The following is a 17908-nucleotide window of genomic DNA, read 5'->3' on the forward strand; positions in this document are numbered from 1 at the left end:
CATGGTCAGTATGGATACATTGACCCTAAAGGTCTGGTTCTATATACCATAGTCAGTATGGATATGCTGACCCAAAAGGCCTGGTCCATACAGTATTACCGTAACTCACTTGTACTTTGAGCACATGAGCCCGTCAGCTGTTCCAGTTCAGTACTGAGGTGCTATAGTACTGTTGCAAATACTGCTGCTTTCAAATCCATTGACCAGATTGTTCATGCGTGAAGTGCCCTGTCGTACCATGTGGGCGATCACAGTCTTTTCATGACCATGATTATTCTTGGAAAAAAAATTTCTACTAAAGTGGTTTGCCATTGCCTTCTTCTGGTCAGTGTCTTTACCAGACGGGTAACCCCAGCCAGTATCAATACTCACAGAGATCGTCTGCCTGGCATCAGTGGTCACATAATCAGGACTTGTGATCTGCATAACCGGCTGCTCATACGACCCTGCTCGCATGGCTTCACGAAACCCTGATCGGGGGGCTACGCAGATGCGACACCTTGTCCAACGGTGACCTGAAGCCTAGCGGGGGCGGGGGGGGGGGGCGCCTCATACCTCCTCTGGTAGAAACCATCTCCACCCCGCTACCCAAATTGAAGAGATATCATTTTTAAGACACGGCATGTAATGAATGAATTCTTAAAACAAGGATCTCCACAGGTACTGACTAATTTTGTGTGATTTATGTTTTAATTGCCAATGTTGTGTCTGCGATTCTGTGTGTCTGCGATTCTGTGTGTCTGCGATGCTGTGTGTCTGCGATGCTGCGTGTCTGCGATTCTGTGTGTCTGCGATGCTGCTGCAAGGAAGTTTCTCATTGCACCCGTGCAGACATGCCATTGTGCAGATGACAATAAATTTGACTTTTGACATATGCAGTACTTTCTCTCTTTTACTGCAGTGGCCTGGCTGATGTTCATTAGCCCAACTAGTCCTCGCCATCTAAATGCCCGTGGAATCTTGCTGTGTAGAGAGTGCCACGCACAAAATGCTGGAGGAACTCAGCAGGTCAGGCACCATCTATGGAGAGGAATAAAGAGTCGACGTTTCGGGCCGAGACCCTTCTTGAGCCCTGATGAAGGGTCTCGGCCCGAAGTATCGACTGTTTACTCATTTCTATAGCTTCTGACTGACCTGCTGAGTTCCTGCAGCATTTTGTGTGTGTTGCTTTGAATTCCCAGCATCTGCAGAATCTCTGGTGTTTATTCATTTCCATAGATGCTGCCTGACCTGCTGAGTTCCTCCAGCAATTTGTGTGTGTTGCTTTGAATTGCCAGCATCTGCAGAATCTCTTGCGTTTATAGATTAACAGATTAACACCCGTGTTCCCTAACCACACATCAATTTCATCGCCGTTTGGTGGGAATTCTGAAGCGAGCGTTTTAAATTATCCTGGGGTTAGCCATGACCTTGGCGGAGTTAATGATTCCCTCGTTGGCGGGGGGGGGGGGGGAATAAATAGCCATAGGTGTGATCCCGAACACCGCAGGCAAGTGCCAGGTGCAATGCATCCTCCCGCCCTCCTGCCCTCCAGGAATCGAAAGGCTTTCCTAAACTCGGACAGCAGAGATGGCAGCCGTGCAGGGATCCCAGCGGCAGGCTGATGCCCCGGGACTGCAGCCCGCTGTCAAGCGGGAGGAAGGCAAAGAGCACCGCAGGGTTAGCGAGCTGGGCAGGGACGTCTTTATCCCCAGTCTCCGACTCGCAGTGGCCAAGGCAGGACACACATACACACACACAGAAAACAAAAATCCGGCCGGGACGGCAACTCGAAAGAGCAGAGGCATCTCGCTATTTCTCCGCATTATTTCTTTCGGAGTTGATTCCTCCCACTCCCGTCTCCGTTGCAGCCGGAGTGCTGAATGACAGCGCAGGAGCCAACCTCGCCATCCAGGCCCATCGCAACAACGCACTGCACCACCGGGCCCACCCCCACACCTCAATCTCCCCACCCCCCCCCCGCCCCTCTCCGGCTGCCAACACGTTCAAAACCCTGCAGAAGGGCTTCTTCTCTAGCAGCCTACGGGACAGATGTCCGCATCGAGAAGCCGCGCAAGGAAGGGACGCTTACTCGCGAAGGGTTCAGGGTTGGAAGCAAGGATTCGCCTTGTGGCTCTAACATTAAATAATAAATCATGAAGAAACAGCTCCTCGCACAACACTTGCAAAATTAAATGACTGGAGTATCCAAAACACCACAGCAATCTCGCCCATTCAAACTGGACTCACCCGCGGTTTTATAAATCGAACGCATCTAACATAGAGAACATTTCTTAAAGAGCAGATCTGTGCTGCATTGCCAACGAACCCAGTGCGTAAATATAACGAATTAGATAGTTTTGCACTTACTGGGTGCCTGGCTCTCCAGCGGACGGTGTTCGACTGTGTTACCCCTCCACACTGCTGGTTAGATGGAGACCGGGAGCTGACATTGTGTGTGGAAACTCCTCTTCCCTGACATCACCAGGCTCCTCCCCTGGCACATCACGGGGCAGTGCCCAGGGTGAGAGGCAGCCCCTCAACTCAGTACCAGCCAGGCAACTTCGACGGGGTCAGCAGGAACAGGGTAACAGGTCGTTTGCCCCCCTCTAACCAACAGTCTGACAACACATCAGCAAGGAATCAAAATCAAAATTGGGCTTATTAAGACTGACATTTGATGCAAAATTCATTGTTTTGCAACAAGTACAGTGCAATTTTTAAAGAAAATTCTAAATGTTGTAACAAGATTATATAACATTAAACAAACTGGGTAAAACGAGCAGAATAGTGAGGTTGTGTTTATGGGTTCAGAATTCTGGTGGTGGAGCGGGGAAAAACTGTTCCTGAAATGTGGTGTGTATGCCTTCAGGCTCCTGTACCTCCTCCCGACGAGAAGAGGATGTGTCCTGAATAGTGAGGTCCTTCATGATCGATACCAACACCTTGAGACATCACCTTTTTAAAAATGTCGTTATGTGGGTAGGTTAGTACCCCTCTATCTACAGCATGCAGTCTCAGAACAGAGGGATGTCCTTTTACAACGGAGATGAGGAGGAACTTCTTCAGCCAGAGGGTTGTGAATCTGTGGAATCATTGCCACAGGCGGCTGTGGAGGCCAAGTCATTGGGTATATTCAAGGCAGAGGTTGATAGATTCTTGATTAGTCAGGGCATGAAGGGGTACGGGGAGAAGGCAAGAGATTGGGGCTGAGAGGGAAAATGGATCAGCCATGATGAAATGGTGGAGCAGACTCGATGGGCCAAATGGCCTAATTCTGCTCCTATATCTTATTGTCATATGGAGCTGGCTGAGTTTACAACCTTTGGCAGCTTTTTCCAATCCATTCGTATCTCCATACCAGACATTGATGCAACCAGTTAGAATGCCCTCCATGGTACTTCAGTGGAAATTTGTGAGTGTCCAATAATGACAGACCAAGTCTCCTCAAATTCCTAATGAAATATAGATGCTGTTGTGCCTTCTTTGTAATCGCATCAGTATGTTGGGCTCAGGATAGATCTTCAGAGAGTTGATGCCCAGGAACCTGAAACTACTCATCGATTCCATTGTCAACCCCCCTGATGTGTTTTCCCCTTCCACAATCGATTCTTTGGGCTCAGTGACGCTGAGCGTAAGGTTGCCTTTGCAGCATCACTCAACCAGCTGATATATCTTACTCCTGTACACCTCCTCATCACCATCAGAAATTCTGCCAACAATAGTTGTGTCAGTTGGTGTTTGAGCCGTGCCCAGCCACACAGTTGCGGGTGTAGAGAGAGTAGAGCACACATCCCTGAGATCCATCAAAGATACAGACATAGAAACATAGAAAATAGGTTCAGGAGTAGGCCATTCAGCCCTTCGAGCCTGCACCGCCATTCAGTATGATCATGGCTGATCATCCAACTCAGAACCCTGTACCTGCCTTCCCTCCATACCCCCGATCCCTTTAGCCACAAGGGCTATATCTAACTCCCTCTTAAATATAGCCAATGAACTGGCCTCAACTGTTTCCTGTGGCAGAGAATTCCACAGATTCACCGCTCTCTGTGTGAAGAAGTTTTTCCTCATTTCGGTCCTAAAAGGCTTCCCCTTTATCCTCAAACTGTGACCCCTCGTTCTGGACTTCCCCAACATCGGAAACAATCTTCCTGCATCTAGCCCGTCCAATCCCTTTAGGATTTTATATGTTTCAATAAGATCCGCATCTAACCTGTCCAATCCCTTTAGGATTTTATACGTTTCAATCAGATCCCCCCTCAATCTTCTAAATTCCAACGAGTACAAGCCCAGTTCATCCAGTCTTTCTTCATATGAAAGTCCTGCCATCCCAGGAATCAATCTGGTGAACCTTCTTTGTACTCCCTCTATGGCAAGGATGTCTTTCCTCAGATTAGGGGACCAAAACTGCACACAATACTCCAGGTGTGGTCTCACCAAGGCTTTGTACAACTGCAGTAGTACCTCCCTGCTCCTGTACTCGAATCCGCTTGCTATGAATGCCAGCATACCATTCGCCTTTTTCACCGCCTGCTGTACCTGCATGTCCACTTTCAATGACTGGTGTATAATGACACCCAGGTCTCGTTGCACCTCCCCTTTTCCTAATCGGCCACCATTCAGATAATAATCTGTTTTCCTGTTTTTGCCACCAAAGTGGATAACATCTCACCTTATATTATTAGGGCTTAGTGCTGTATCACACTAAAGTACAGCAGAGATGGAAACCGCTCAAACCAACACTGAAAATCGTTCTTTCATTCTCCTGAACAGATCAGCTGGGTTTGAGAAGCCAAGTGCCAAAGTCTGGATAACTCAGAGTCACTGAGGCAAAGCACTATTCAGTATGGAAACGGGATCTTCTGCCCAGCGACCCCTGGTAGCTAATAAAGTGGACACTGAGTGTAGCTGTAGCCGGTCCACCTCAGGGTTCAACGTGTGTTCAGAGATGCGTTGCTGCACACCACTGTTACAATGTGTGGTTATTTGAGTTACTGTCGCCTTCCAGTCAGCTGGAACCAGTCTGGCCATTCTCCTCTGACCTCTCTCATTAACAAGACATTTTTGCCTACAGAACCAGATTTTTTTTCTTTTTGTTATTTGCACCATTCTCTGTAATCTCTGCAGAACTCACAACCCTTTTTAATCATGGACTGACACCATTGAGCAGGGAGTCCGTGGACTCCTGGTTGCGAACATGTGCGAGAGACTGTTGTGTGTGAAAATCCCAGGAGATCAGTTTCTAAGATACTCAAATCACCCTGTTTGGCACCAACATTCGTTCCATGGTCAAAGTTAGTTAGATCACATTTCTTCCCCATTCTGATATTTGCCCTGAACAACAACAGAACCTCTTGACCATGCCTGCATCCTTTTATGTATTGAGTTGCTGCCACATGACTGGCTGACTAGCTATTTGCATTAACCAGCAGGTGTACCTAATAAAGTGGCCACTGAGTGGAAGAGACTGTTATCTGTTAATGTTTAGTCAATACAAGCATTTCAGATTCAGAACCATTTGTAGGCACAGGTGTTTCATAAATAGAGTGCAGACTACCTGCATTTCATTAGACTGATACAAAGTCACACCTGTGCTACATTTTATGAATGAAATACGCCAGGCTCGCTGGTGCTCTGGAATATCTCAGGCTTCTTTTGATTTGCTGACAACTTTATCTTTCATCTTTCAGAGCTAAAGTTCAAAATTCAAAGTAAATGTATTGTCACATTACGTCTTTGTCACTATATACTCTCCTAACAGGCACTTACAGGGAAACAATATTTTCACTTCTTATGCTAAGCACATGTTAAATTCAGATTGTACAACCTATTCCTTCCTGTGATGGAGCCTTAAATTTGGAAGTGTGAGTATACAGTAATATCACAAACTTTGGTCTGGTTGGAGATGATTTAATAATGTTCCTTCTTGCTTATCAGAAGCCTGTATCACTATAGGTGATAAGGGTTGGATCATTGGGATCTCTTCTGGGGAAGGTGGGACCTGTACGGATTGACGAAGGTCCTGACGAAGGGTCTCGGCCTGAAACGTCGACTGCGCTTCTTCCTATAGATGCTGCCTGGCCTGCTGCGTTCACCAGCAACTTTGATGTATGTTGCTTGAATTTCCAGCATCTGCAGAATTCCTGTTGTTTCCTGTACGGATTGGATGGGTTGCACCTGAACTCGAGGGGGAGCAATATCCTTGCAGGTAGGTTTGCTAGCATGGTTCGGGAAGGTGTAAACTAATTTGCGAGGGGGATGGGACCCAGAGCGATAGAGCAGTGAAAGAAGTGCATGGAGTAAAGCCAGATCTAACATACAGAGAGGCTTTGAGGAAAGAGAAGCAGAATAAATGGTGTAAAGGTAGTAAGGTGGAAGGGCTGAAATGTGTGTACCTCAATGCAAGAAGCATCAGGAACAAAGGTGATGAACTGAGAGCTTGGATACATACATGGAATTGTGATGTAGTGGCCATTACAGAGACTTGGCTGGCATCAGGGCAGGAATGGATTCTCAATATTCCTGGATTTCAGTGCTTTAAAAAGGATAAAGAGGGAGGAAAAGGGGAGGGGGGGTGGCATTACTGGTCAGGGATACTATTACAGATACAGAAAGGGTGGGTAATGTAGCAGGATCCTCTTTTGAGTCAGTATGGGTGGAAGTCAGGAACAGGAAGGGAGCAGTTACTCTATTGGGGGTATTCTATAGGCCCCCTGGTAGCAGCAGAGATACAGAGGGTTCCAAGGGTTTAGATGGGGCAGAGTTTGTTAAGTGTTTCCAGGATGGATTCCTGTCACAGTATGTGGACAGGCCGACTAGGGGGAATGCCATACTAGATCTAGTATTAGGTAACGAACCGGGTCAGGTCACAGATCTCTCAGCAGGTAAGCATCTGGGGGACAGTGACCACCACTCTCTAGCCTTCAGCATTATCATGGAAAAGGATAGAATCAGAGAGGACAGGAAAATTTTTAATTGGGGAAGGGCAAATTATGAGGCTATGAGGCTATAAGTCTAGAACTTGCGGGTGTGAATTGGGATGATGTTTTTGCATGGGAATGTACTATGGACATGTGGTCGATGTTTTGGGATCTCTTGCGGGATGTAAGGGATAAATTTGTCCTGGTGAGGAAGATAAAGAATGGTAGGGTGAAGGAACCATGGGTGACAACTGGGGTGGAAAATCTAGTCAGGTGGAAGAAGGCAGCATACATGAGGTTTAGGAAGCAAGGATCAGATGGGTCTATTGAGGAATATAGGGAAGCAAGAAAGGAGCTTAAGAAGGGGCTGAGAAGAGCATGAAGGGGGCATAAGAAGGCCTTGGCGAGTAGGGTAAAGGAAAACCCCAAGGCATTCTTCAATTATGTGAAGAACAAAAGGATGACAGGAGTGAAGGTAGGACCGATTAGAGATAAAGGTGGGAAGATGTGCCTGGAGGCTGTGGAAGTGAGCAAGGTCCTCAATGAATATTTCTCTTCGGAATTCACCAATGAGAGGGAACTTGATGACGGTGAGGACAATATGAGTGAGGTTGATGTTCTGGAGCATGTTGATATTAAGGCAGAAGAGGTGTTGGAGTTATTAAGATACATTAGGACGGATAAGTTCCCGGGGCCTGACAGAATATTCCCCAGGCTGCTCCATGAGGCAAGGGAAGAGATTGCTGAGGCTCTGGCTAGGATCTTTATGTCCTCGTTGTCTACGGGAACAGTACCGGAGGATTGGAGGGAGGCAAATGTTGTCCCCTTGTTCAAAAAAGGTAGTAGGGATAGTCCGGGTAATTATAGACCAGTGAGCCTTATGTCTGTGGTGGGAAAGCTGTTGGAAAAGATTCTTAGAGATAGGATCTCTGGGCATATAGAGACTCATGGTCTGATCAGGAACAGTCAGCATGGCTTTATGAAGGGCAGATCATGTCTAACAAGCCTGATAGTATTCTTTGAGGAGGTGACCAGGCATGTAGATGAGGGTAGTGCAGTGGATGTGATCTATATGGAATTTAGTAAGGCATTTGACAAGGTTCCACACGGTAGGCTTATTCAGAAAGTCAGAAGGCATGGAATCCAGGGAAGTTTGGCCAGGTGGATTCAGAATTGGCTTGCCTGCAGAAGGCAGAGGGTCATGGTGGAGGGAGTACATTTGGATTGGAGGGTTGTGACTAGTGATGTCCCACAAGGATCTGTTCTGGGACCTCTACTTTTTGTGATTTTTATTAACGACCTGGATGTGGAGGTAGAAGGGTGGACTGGCAAGTTTGCAGATGACACAAAGGTTGGTGGTGTTGTAGATAGTGTAGAGGATTGTCGAAGATTGCAGAGAGACATTGATAGGTTGCAGAAGTGGGCTGAGAAGTGGCAGATGGAGTTCAACCCGGAGAAGTGTGAGGTGGTACACTTTAGAAGGACAAACTCCAAGGCAGAGTACAAAGTAAATGGCAGGATACTTGGTAGTGTGGAGGAGCAGAGGGATCTGGGGGTACATGTCCACAGACCCCTGAATGTTGCCTCACAGGTAGATAGGGTAGTTAAGAAAGCTTATAGGGTGTTGGCTTTCATAAGTCGAGGGATAGAGTTTAAGAGTCGTGAGGTAATGATGCAGCTCTATAAAACTCTGGTTAGGCCACACTTGGAGTACTGTGTCCAGTTCTGGTCGCCTCACTATAGGAAGGATGTGGAAGCATTGGAAAGGGTACAGAGGAGATTTACCAGGATGTTGCCTGGTTTAGAGAGTAGGGATTATGATCAGAGATTAAGGGAGCTAGGGCTTTACTCTTTGGAGAGAAGGAGGATGAGAGGAGACATGATAGAGGTGTACAAGATATTAAGAGGAATAGATAGAGTAGATAGCCAGCCCCTCTTCCCCAGGGCACCACTGCTGAATACAAGGGGACATGGCTATAAGGTAAGGGGTGGGAAGTTCAAGGGGGATATTAGAGGAAGGTTTTTTACTCAGAGAGTGGTTGGTGTGTGGAATACACTGCCTGAGTCAGTGGTGGGGGCAGATACACTAGTGAAATCTAAGAGACTACTAGACAGGTATACGGAGGAATTTAATTTGGGGGCTTATATGGGAGGCAGGGTTTGAGGGTCCGCACAACAATGTGGGCCAAAGGGCCTGTGCTGTGCTGTACTATTCTATGTTCTATGTTCTATATGCAAAAACTATATTATGTACACAAACAGATGCTGGAAAACCAATCCTGCCAATGGGTCTCGGCTCGAAATGTCAACTGTACTTTTTTCCATAGATGCTGCTTAGCCTGCAGAGTTCCCCCATCATTTTGTGTAACTATATTATGTAACTATCTTCCATTCAATGTACTTTGCCAAAGGGATACACCCAGTAGCCACTTCATTAGGTGCCTCCCGTAACTAATAAAATGACCACTGTGAGTATGTTCATGGGCGTCTGATGCTGTAGCCCAACCACTTCAAGGTTTGATGTTCAGAAATGCTCTTCTGCACATCACTGTTGTAATACGTAGTTATTTGAATTACTGTCACCTTCCTGTCAACTTGAACTATTCTGGTCATTCTCCTCTGACCTCTCTCATCACCAAAACATTTTCATCCACAGAACTGCTGCTCACAATTCACACCATTTTCTGTAAACTCTGGAGACTGTTTTGTGTGACAATCGCAGGAGATCAGCAGTTTCTGAGATACTCAAACCACCCCATCTGGCACCAATGCTCATTCCACGGTCAAAGTCACTTAGATCGGATTTCTTCCGCATTCTGATGTTTGGTCTGAACAGCAACTGAACCTCTTGACCGTGTCTGCATGCTTGCATGCATCGTGTTGCTGCCACGTGATTGGCTGTTTAAATATTTGTATTAATGAGCAGGTGTACAATGCACCTAATAAAGTGGCCACTGGGTGTGTTTTGTCTAACATTGGCTGTTGTCACTGTATGCGTTACAGTGTGTGACCAGTCATTCTCTGTATGCTTCTCCAATCCTTCAATGCCGGCTCCATCTGGCACCTGCCTCCCCACCACCGATGACATCTTCACAAGGTGATACATCAAAAAGGGGCATCCATCATTAAGGACCCCTACCACCCGGACATGCCCTCTTCTCATTAATACTACCAAAGTAGATGTACAGGAGGCCCAAGACATACGTTCAATGTTTTAGGAACAGCTTCTTCCCTTCCACCATCAGATTTCTGAATAGACAATGAAACCATGTACACTACCTCACAGTTTTTCCTCTCTTTCGCACTATTTATGTAATTATTTAATGTATATTTATTGTTATAATTCCTGTATGTTATATTTTATGGGGTGACACTGTAGTGTGGTGGCTAGCACAATGTTTTACAATACCAGTGACCTGGATTCATTTCCTGCTGCTGTCTGTAAGGAGTTTGGGGGCCGTATCAAAGGTGGTGATGGATCAGCATTCAGGAGGGAGATTGAAAATTCGGCTGGATGGTGTCACTCAATGTCAGGAGAGGGAAACCGGAGGTCTGTGAGCCAGTCCTCGATGGAGGATCAGAGGTGGTGAGGTCAGTAACTTTAAATTCCTGGGTGTCACTATCTCAGAGGACCTGTCCTGGACCCATCAAAGAAAACACAACAGCACCTCTACTTCCTCAGGAGTCTGTAGAGATTCAGCATGACATCTAAAACTTTGACAAACTTCTGTGGATGTGTAGTGGAGAGTGTATTGACTGGCTGCATCACAGCCTGGTGTGGGAACACCAATATTTTTCAATGGAAAATCCTACAAAATGCAGTACATGAGGGGTAAAGTCGTCCCAACAACTGAGCACACCTACATGAAACACTGTTGTAGGAAAGCAGAATCCATCATCAGGGATCCCCATCACCCAGGGCATGCTCTTTTCTCACTGACACCATCAGTTAAAAGACACAAGAGCCACAGGACTCGCACCATGAGGTTCAAGAACAGTTAATACCCCTCAACCATCAGGCTCTTGAGAACAAAAGGGATGGCTACATGCATCTATTGAGATGTTCCAAAAACCAGTGATCTCATTTTAAGGACTCTTTACCTCGTTATCTCATGTTCTCATTATTTATTGATATTTATTTATATTTGCATTTGCACAGTTTGTTGTCTTCTGCACTCTGGTTGATCTTTCATTGATCCTGTGTTAGTTACTATTCTGTAGATTTGCTGAGTATGCCCGCAGGAAAATAAATCTCAGGGTTGTATGTGGTGGCATATATTTATTCTGATAATAAAGTTTACTTTGAACTTTGAGCATTATCCCCTTGGCCGTGTGGGTTTCCTCTGGGTGCTCTGGTTTCCTCCCACAGTCCAAAGACCTACTGGCTGGTAGGTTAATTGCTCATTGTAAATTGTCCTGTCATTAGGCTAGAATGAAACTGGGGGCTGCTGGGCCAATTCCACGCGGTATCTCAATGAATAAATGAAATATTGCGCTGCACTGCTGCGACAGAACACGAATTTCACAATAAACGTCAGCGCTAATAAACTGGACTGGGTTCTGAAGAAGCCTCCAGAAGCTGGTTGACTGTTGAGTAGATCAATGCAGGAAATGTGCTTTGCATGATGTTCAGTTATTTTCTGCTTCCTTTTGCTGGAAGATAATCAAGAGGAAGATTCCGAAACAGACACTAGGTTGAGTAGTTTTGATCATGAGTTGGGAAGCTCCACAACAGTTAATCACTTGTGGTCTACCTCCAACTCGGTGGCTGACAGTCCAAACTCATTTTGATTAAAGTGTTGTATGAGTCATCTGTTGGGATTTCAGTGTAAACCTTGGGGAGTTGGTTCATAAGCACTTGTTTAGAACCTACTGTAGAACATAGAAGAGCACAACACAGGAACAGGCCTCTTGGCCTGCAGTGTTGTGCCGAACTTCTTAAATTAGTAATCAGATGGCCAACTCAGCTAATCTCTTCTGTCTACACAATGTCCATTTTCCTCATATTCATGTGCTTATTGAAGCATCGTTAAAAAAAGGAGGGAGGAGAAGATGACGGTGTGACGCAGCTCGCAGCAGCCACTCCGGTGGTGATATCTGTTATCTGTCAAGTAGGATGCCATGCACAATCTTGATTTGATGGAGACGGACGTGAGAGCACGGAGGAACATCTGGAGAAACTTCTGAAATGCCTGCTTCGCTGCTGCTGCTACTGTGGTCTGGAATCTCCGGAGGAGAAGGCCCCGAGTCCTCGGCTTTGCTTGTTGCTCGGCGGCCGGAGCGGGGTCGAAGACGCTCGGCAGAGGATGGTGCTCGGAGAGGCTGTGTCGGAGGGGCTGGTCGGAGGCTCGAAGTTTTCGGACAGACTCAGAGCCAGCTGCGGTCGGGTGCTTCCAATGCGTCGGCAAGTTGTCGGTGCTTGGAGGTTCACGGCAGGGAGAGTTTCTCCCTTCTGCTGCCTGTGTTAGATGATGAAGCTATCGGGACTTTGAGACTTTTTTTTACCGTGCCCATGGTCTGCTCTTTATCAAATTATGGTATTGCTTTGCACTGTTGTAACTATATGTTATAATTATGTGGTTCTGTAAGCTTTAGTCTTGGTTTGTCCTGTGTTTTCTTGCGATATCATTCTGGAGGAACGTTGAATCATTTTTTAATGCATGCATTTCTAAATGACAATAAACGAGGACTGAGTGTCCTCATAATCTAAATCTAAAAGTCCCCAATGTATCTGCCTCCGTCACCACCCCAGGCAGCACATTACAGGCACACGCCACTCTCTGTGCAAAAAACTTGCCCCTCACATCCCCTTTGAAATTACCCCCTTTCTTGATTTCTTGAAATCCAAATCAATCCAGCACCGGCATAAAAACAGTACGAGCTGGGGCCTCTGAGGGTCACAGGTACAGTCACCTGGCATTTGGCATTGAGTTCATCCATCCCCCATGGCAACAGGAAAAGGGCTCTGTTAACACCAATAAAAATGGAAGACATTCCATCCCCAAAATTAATACTTATTCTTTAATGAACCACAGACCTCGACCAAGTAAGCCCTCACTATTATTCATTTTATTTAACCATCTGGGTGGTGGAGGTGGAGGTACGTCTCTACCAAAGGAGGTGCAGTAGGACGCTGTTTACCGTAGAAGGATGTGAGCATAGATGTGCATAGTCCAGCTCCCTTCACTTCCTCAGAAAACAGAGGTGTTGGTGAAGCTTCCTGATTGCGCAGGTTGTTTTCTGGGACCATAAGAGATCGTGTGAGGTGTGTACTCCCAGGAATTCGAAACGGCTTGCAGTTTTTACTACCGTGCCGCCAGTGTTGAAGGGTGTGAATGGTGTGAGTTTTATTGAAGTTGATAACCAATTGAATAATTACTTTGGTTCTGTCTTCACTAAGGAGGACATAAATAATCTTCCAGAAATAGTAGGGGACAGAGGGTCCAGTGAGATGGAGGAACTGAGCGAAATACATGTTAGTAGGGAAGTGGTATTAGGTAAATTGAAGGGATTGAAGGCAGATAAATCCCCAGGGCCAGATGGTCTGCATCCTGGAGTGCTTAAGGAAGTAGCCCAAGAAATAGTGGATGCATTAGTGATAATTTTTCAAAACTCGTTAGATTCTGGACTAGTTCCTGAGGATTGGAGGGTGGCTAATGTAACTCCACTTTTTAAAAAAGGAGGGAGAGAGAAACCGGGGAATTATAGACCGGTTAGCCTAACGTCGGTGGTGGGGAAACTGCTGGAGTCAGTTATCAAGGATGTGATAACAGCACATTTGGAAAGCGGTGAAATGATCGGACAAAGTCAGCATGGATTTGTGAAAGGAAAATCATGTCTGACGAATCTCATAGAATTTTTTGAGGATGTAACTAGTAGAGTGGATAGGGGAGAACCAGTGGATGTGGTATATTTGGATTTTCAAAAGGCTTTTGACAAGGTCCCACACAGGAGATTAGTGTGCAAACTTAAAGCACACGGTATTGGGGGTAAGGTATTGGTGTGGGTGGAGAACTGGTTAGCAGACAGGAAGCAAAGAGTGGGAATAAACGGGACCTTTTCAGAATGGCAGGCGGTGACTAGTGGGGTACCGCAAGGCTCAGTGCTGGGACCCCAGTTGTTTACAATATATATTAATGACTTGGATGAGGGAATTAAATGCAGCATCTCCAAGTTTGCGGATGACACGAAGCTGGGTGGCAGTGTTTGCTGTGAGGAGGATGCTAAGAGGATGCAGGGTGACTTGGATAGGTTGGGTGAGTGGGCAAATTCATGGCAGATGCAATTTAATGTGGATAAATGTGAAGTTATCCACTTTGGTGGCAAAAATAGGAAAACAGATTATTATCTGAATGGTGGCCAATTAGGAAAAGGGGAGGTGCAACGAGACCTGGGTGTCATTATACACCAGTCATTGAAAGTGGGCATGCAGGTACAGCAGGCGGTGAAAAAGGCGAATGGTATGCTGGCACTTATAGCGAGAGGATTCGAGTACAGGAGCAGGGAGGTACTACTGCAGTTGTACAAGGCCTTGGTGAGACCACACCTGGAGTATTGTGTGCAGTTTTGGTCCCCTAATCTGAGGAAAGACATCCTTGCCTTAGAGGGAGTACAAAGAAGGTTCACCAGATTGATCCCTGGGATGGCAGGACTTTTATATGAAGAAAGACTGGATGAACTGGGCTTGTACTCGTTGGAATTTAGAAGATTGAGGAGGGATCTGATTGAAACGTATAAGATCCTAAAGGGATTGGACAGGCTAGATGCAGGAAGATTGTTCCCGATGTTGGGGAAGTCCAGAACGAGGGGCCACAGTTTGAGGATAGAGGGGAAGCCTTTTAGGACCGAGATTAGGAAAAACTTCTTCACACAGAGAGTGGTGAATCTGTGGAATTCTCTGCCACAGGAAACAGTTGAGGCCAGTTCATTGGCTATATTTAAGAGGGAGTTAGATATGGCCCTTGTGGCTACGGGGATCAGGGGGTATGGAGGGAAGGCTGGGGCGGGGTTCTGAGTTGGATGATCAGCCATGATCATAATAAATGGCGGTGCAGGCTCGAAGGGCCGAATGGCCTACTCCTGCACCTATTTTCTATGTTTCTATGTTTCTATTTCCTTTGGCTTGTTGACATTGATAAGGAGATTATATGTCTGGCGCCTGGCCTTGAGCTCTTCTACTCCATCTCTGTTTGTGTCTCATCACTGTAATAATTAGACTATCTGTATGTTTCTGATGGTGAGGTGGAGATAGTCTCTACCAAAGGAGGTGTAAAGCTCCTCTAGCCTACACCCGTGGGTAAGGTGTAGCATCCCCCCCCCACCCCTGGTTTAGGGTCAGGTGAAGCCAGGGGAACGGGTGATGGATGGTCATATGAGCCGCTGATGCATATCACAATTCCTGGTTGTGCGACCACTGATGCCAGGCAGACAATCTCTGAAGAGTATTAATAATGGTGGGGCTCAACTCTCTGGTAGGGGCACTGCCCAGAAGAAGCCAATGTCAAGCTAGTTCTGTAGAAAAAAATTGCCAAAAACAATCATGGTCACCGTGATCGCCCACATCATATGACACGGCACATAATGATGATGTCATACGACACGGCACGTCATGATGATGATTTAGTGATACGTCGCAGAGTCGGTCCTTCTGGCCCTTCAAGACACATCACCTCAGCAACTCCCGGCAAACCAGATTAACCCTAACCGAACCATATCGTTGTTACCAGATTAACCCTAACCAAACCATACTGTCCCAGCAACGGGGATGACACTGTGCAACCCATCACCGGCACCAGCCTACCCACTGTCAAGGATATATACACAGAAAGGTGCAGAGAAAAGGCCAGTAACATCATAAAGGATCTCCCCACACTGCTCATGGACTGTTTGACCCACTCCACATCGTAAGACCACAAGACAAAGGAGCAGAAGTTGGCCATTCAGCCCATCGAGTCTGCTCCGCCATTTTATCATGAGCCGATCCATTCTCCCATTTAGTCCCACTCCCCTGCCTTCTCACCATAACCTTTGATGCCTTGGCTACTCAGATATCTATCAATCTCTGCCTTAAATACACCCAATGACTTGGCCTCCACTGCCGCCCATGGCAACAAATTCCACAGATTCACCACCCTCTGACTAAAAAAATTTCTTCGCATATCTGTTCTGAATGAGTGCCCTTCAATCCTTAAGCTATGCCCTCTCGTACTAGACTCCCCCACCATGGGAAACAACTTTGCCACATCCACCCTGTCCATGCCTTTCAACATTCGAAATGTTTCTATGATGTTTCCCCTCATTCTTCTAAACTCCAAGGAATACAGTCCAAGAGCAGTCAAACGTTCCTCATATGTTAACCCTCTCATTCCCGGAATCATTCTAGTGAATCTTCTCTGAACCCTCTCCAACGTCAGCACATCCTCTCTTAAATAAGGACCCCAAAACTGCCCACAGTACTCCAAGTGAGGTCTCACCAGCGCCTTATAGAGCCTCAACATCACATCCCTGCTCCTATACTCTGTTCCTCTAGAAATGAATGCCAACATTGCATTTACCTTCTTCACTACCGACCCAACCTGGAGGTTAAACTTAAGGGTATCCTGCACGAGGACTCCCAAGTCCTGTTGCATCTCAGAACTTTGAATTATCTCCCTATTTAAATAATAGTCTGCCCATTTACTTCTTCTGCCAAAGTGCAGAACCATACACTTTCCAACATTGTATTTCATTTGCCACTTCTTTGCCCATTCTTCCAATCTATCCAAGTCTCTCTGCAGACTCTCCGTTTCCTCAGCACTACCAGCCCCTCCACCTATCTTTGTATCATCAGCAAACTTAGCCACAAAGCCATGTATTCCATAATCCAAATCGTTGATGTACAACGTAAAAAGAAGCGGCCCCAACATGGACCCCTGTGGAACACCACTGGTAACTGGCAGCCAACCAGAATAAGATCCCTTTATTCCCACTCTCTGTTTCCTGCCAATCAGCCAACACTCTATCCACGTATGTAACTTCCCCGTAATTCCATGGGCTCTTATCTTGTGGCACCTTGTCAAAGGCCTTCTGAAAATCCAAATATACAACATCCACTGCATCTCCCTTGTCTAGCCTACTTGTAATTTCCTCAAAAAATTGCAATAGGTTTGTCAGGCAGGATTTTCCTTTAAGGAATCTATGCTGAGTTCTGCCTATCTTGTCATATGCCTCCAGGTACTCCATAACTTTGTTCCTGACAATCAACTCCACAGGGCAGCCACAGGGGTGCTCTCCACTGTCCAGGAATTTTCCTTCCCTCTCCTGACAGTCACCCAGTTTTCTGACCCCTGTAGCCTAGGGATGACTACCTCCCTGTAGCTCCTGTCTAGCACCTCTTCACTTTCCCTAATAAGCTGTAGATCATCAAGCTGCAGCTCCAGATCCCTAACACGGTCTTTGCATCTCGGTGCACCTGGCACAGATGTGGCTATCAGGGAGGCTGGAGGTCTCCCAGAATTCCCACATCTGACATCCTGAACGAAGCACTAACCCTGCAGGCATGCTACTTAATTCTACAGGAATGAAACAAGGAAAATTAAGTCTACTGCCCCACTTACCTCGCCAAACACACAAACTTTTTAAACCGTTAGCTTGTACCGTTAGCTGTGTGAGCCCTGCTATTCCTCTGTCTGTCCAGGCCGATTCGCTAAGGGGAAAAAAAAGAGTTGGTGCCTCACTCACGCCTCTTCCTGTTACTGCCGAAGCCCGTTGAGCCAAAGCCCTACACTCTGCTGCCACTAACTCCGCTGCCCGCTGTATAGGGTGGTCTCCTTCTTGAACTCTCCATGCTGTCCTGTCTATGTCATGTGCCTGCGCAGTCTCGTCCTTTTTTCACTTGAAGAAGTTTTTTAAAAAACTGCCTTCCTTCAGAATTCACGCCGCTCTTCTTGTCCCGATCCAAAAGACAACCGTTGGAAGTCCCCTTCCTTTTCAATCATGACCACCAGACTTTACAAACAGTTACTTTC

General features: G+C 46.4%; 1 protein-coding gene across 2 annotated transcripts in view; it reads right to left on the reverse strand.

Moving 5' to 3' along the window:
• Positions 1–17908, reverse strand: part of LOC134352598 (synaptosomal-associated protein 25) — a 219318-nt gene that overhangs the window by 127152 nt on the left and 74258 nt on the right. Inside the window, exon 1 of one of the 2 annotated variants that reach the window (XM_063059874.1) lies at positions 2350–2472. The exons of the other annotated variant lie outside the window; for it this stretch is intronic. The gene's annotated coding sequence lies outside the window, so the exon portion shown is untranslated. Of the gene's footprint in view, positions 1–2349; positions 2473–17908 lie in introns of those variants that run through there. 2 annotated transcript variants of the gene reach the window in all.

The sequence above is a fragment of the Mobula hypostoma genome, chromosome 10, assembly GCF_963921235.1.
Source record: "Mobula hypostoma chromosome 10, sMobHyp1.1, whole genome shotgun sequence".
Lineage (NCBI taxonomy): Eukaryota > Metazoa > Chordata > Chondrichthyes > Myliobatiformes > Myliobatidae > Mobula > Mobula hypostoma.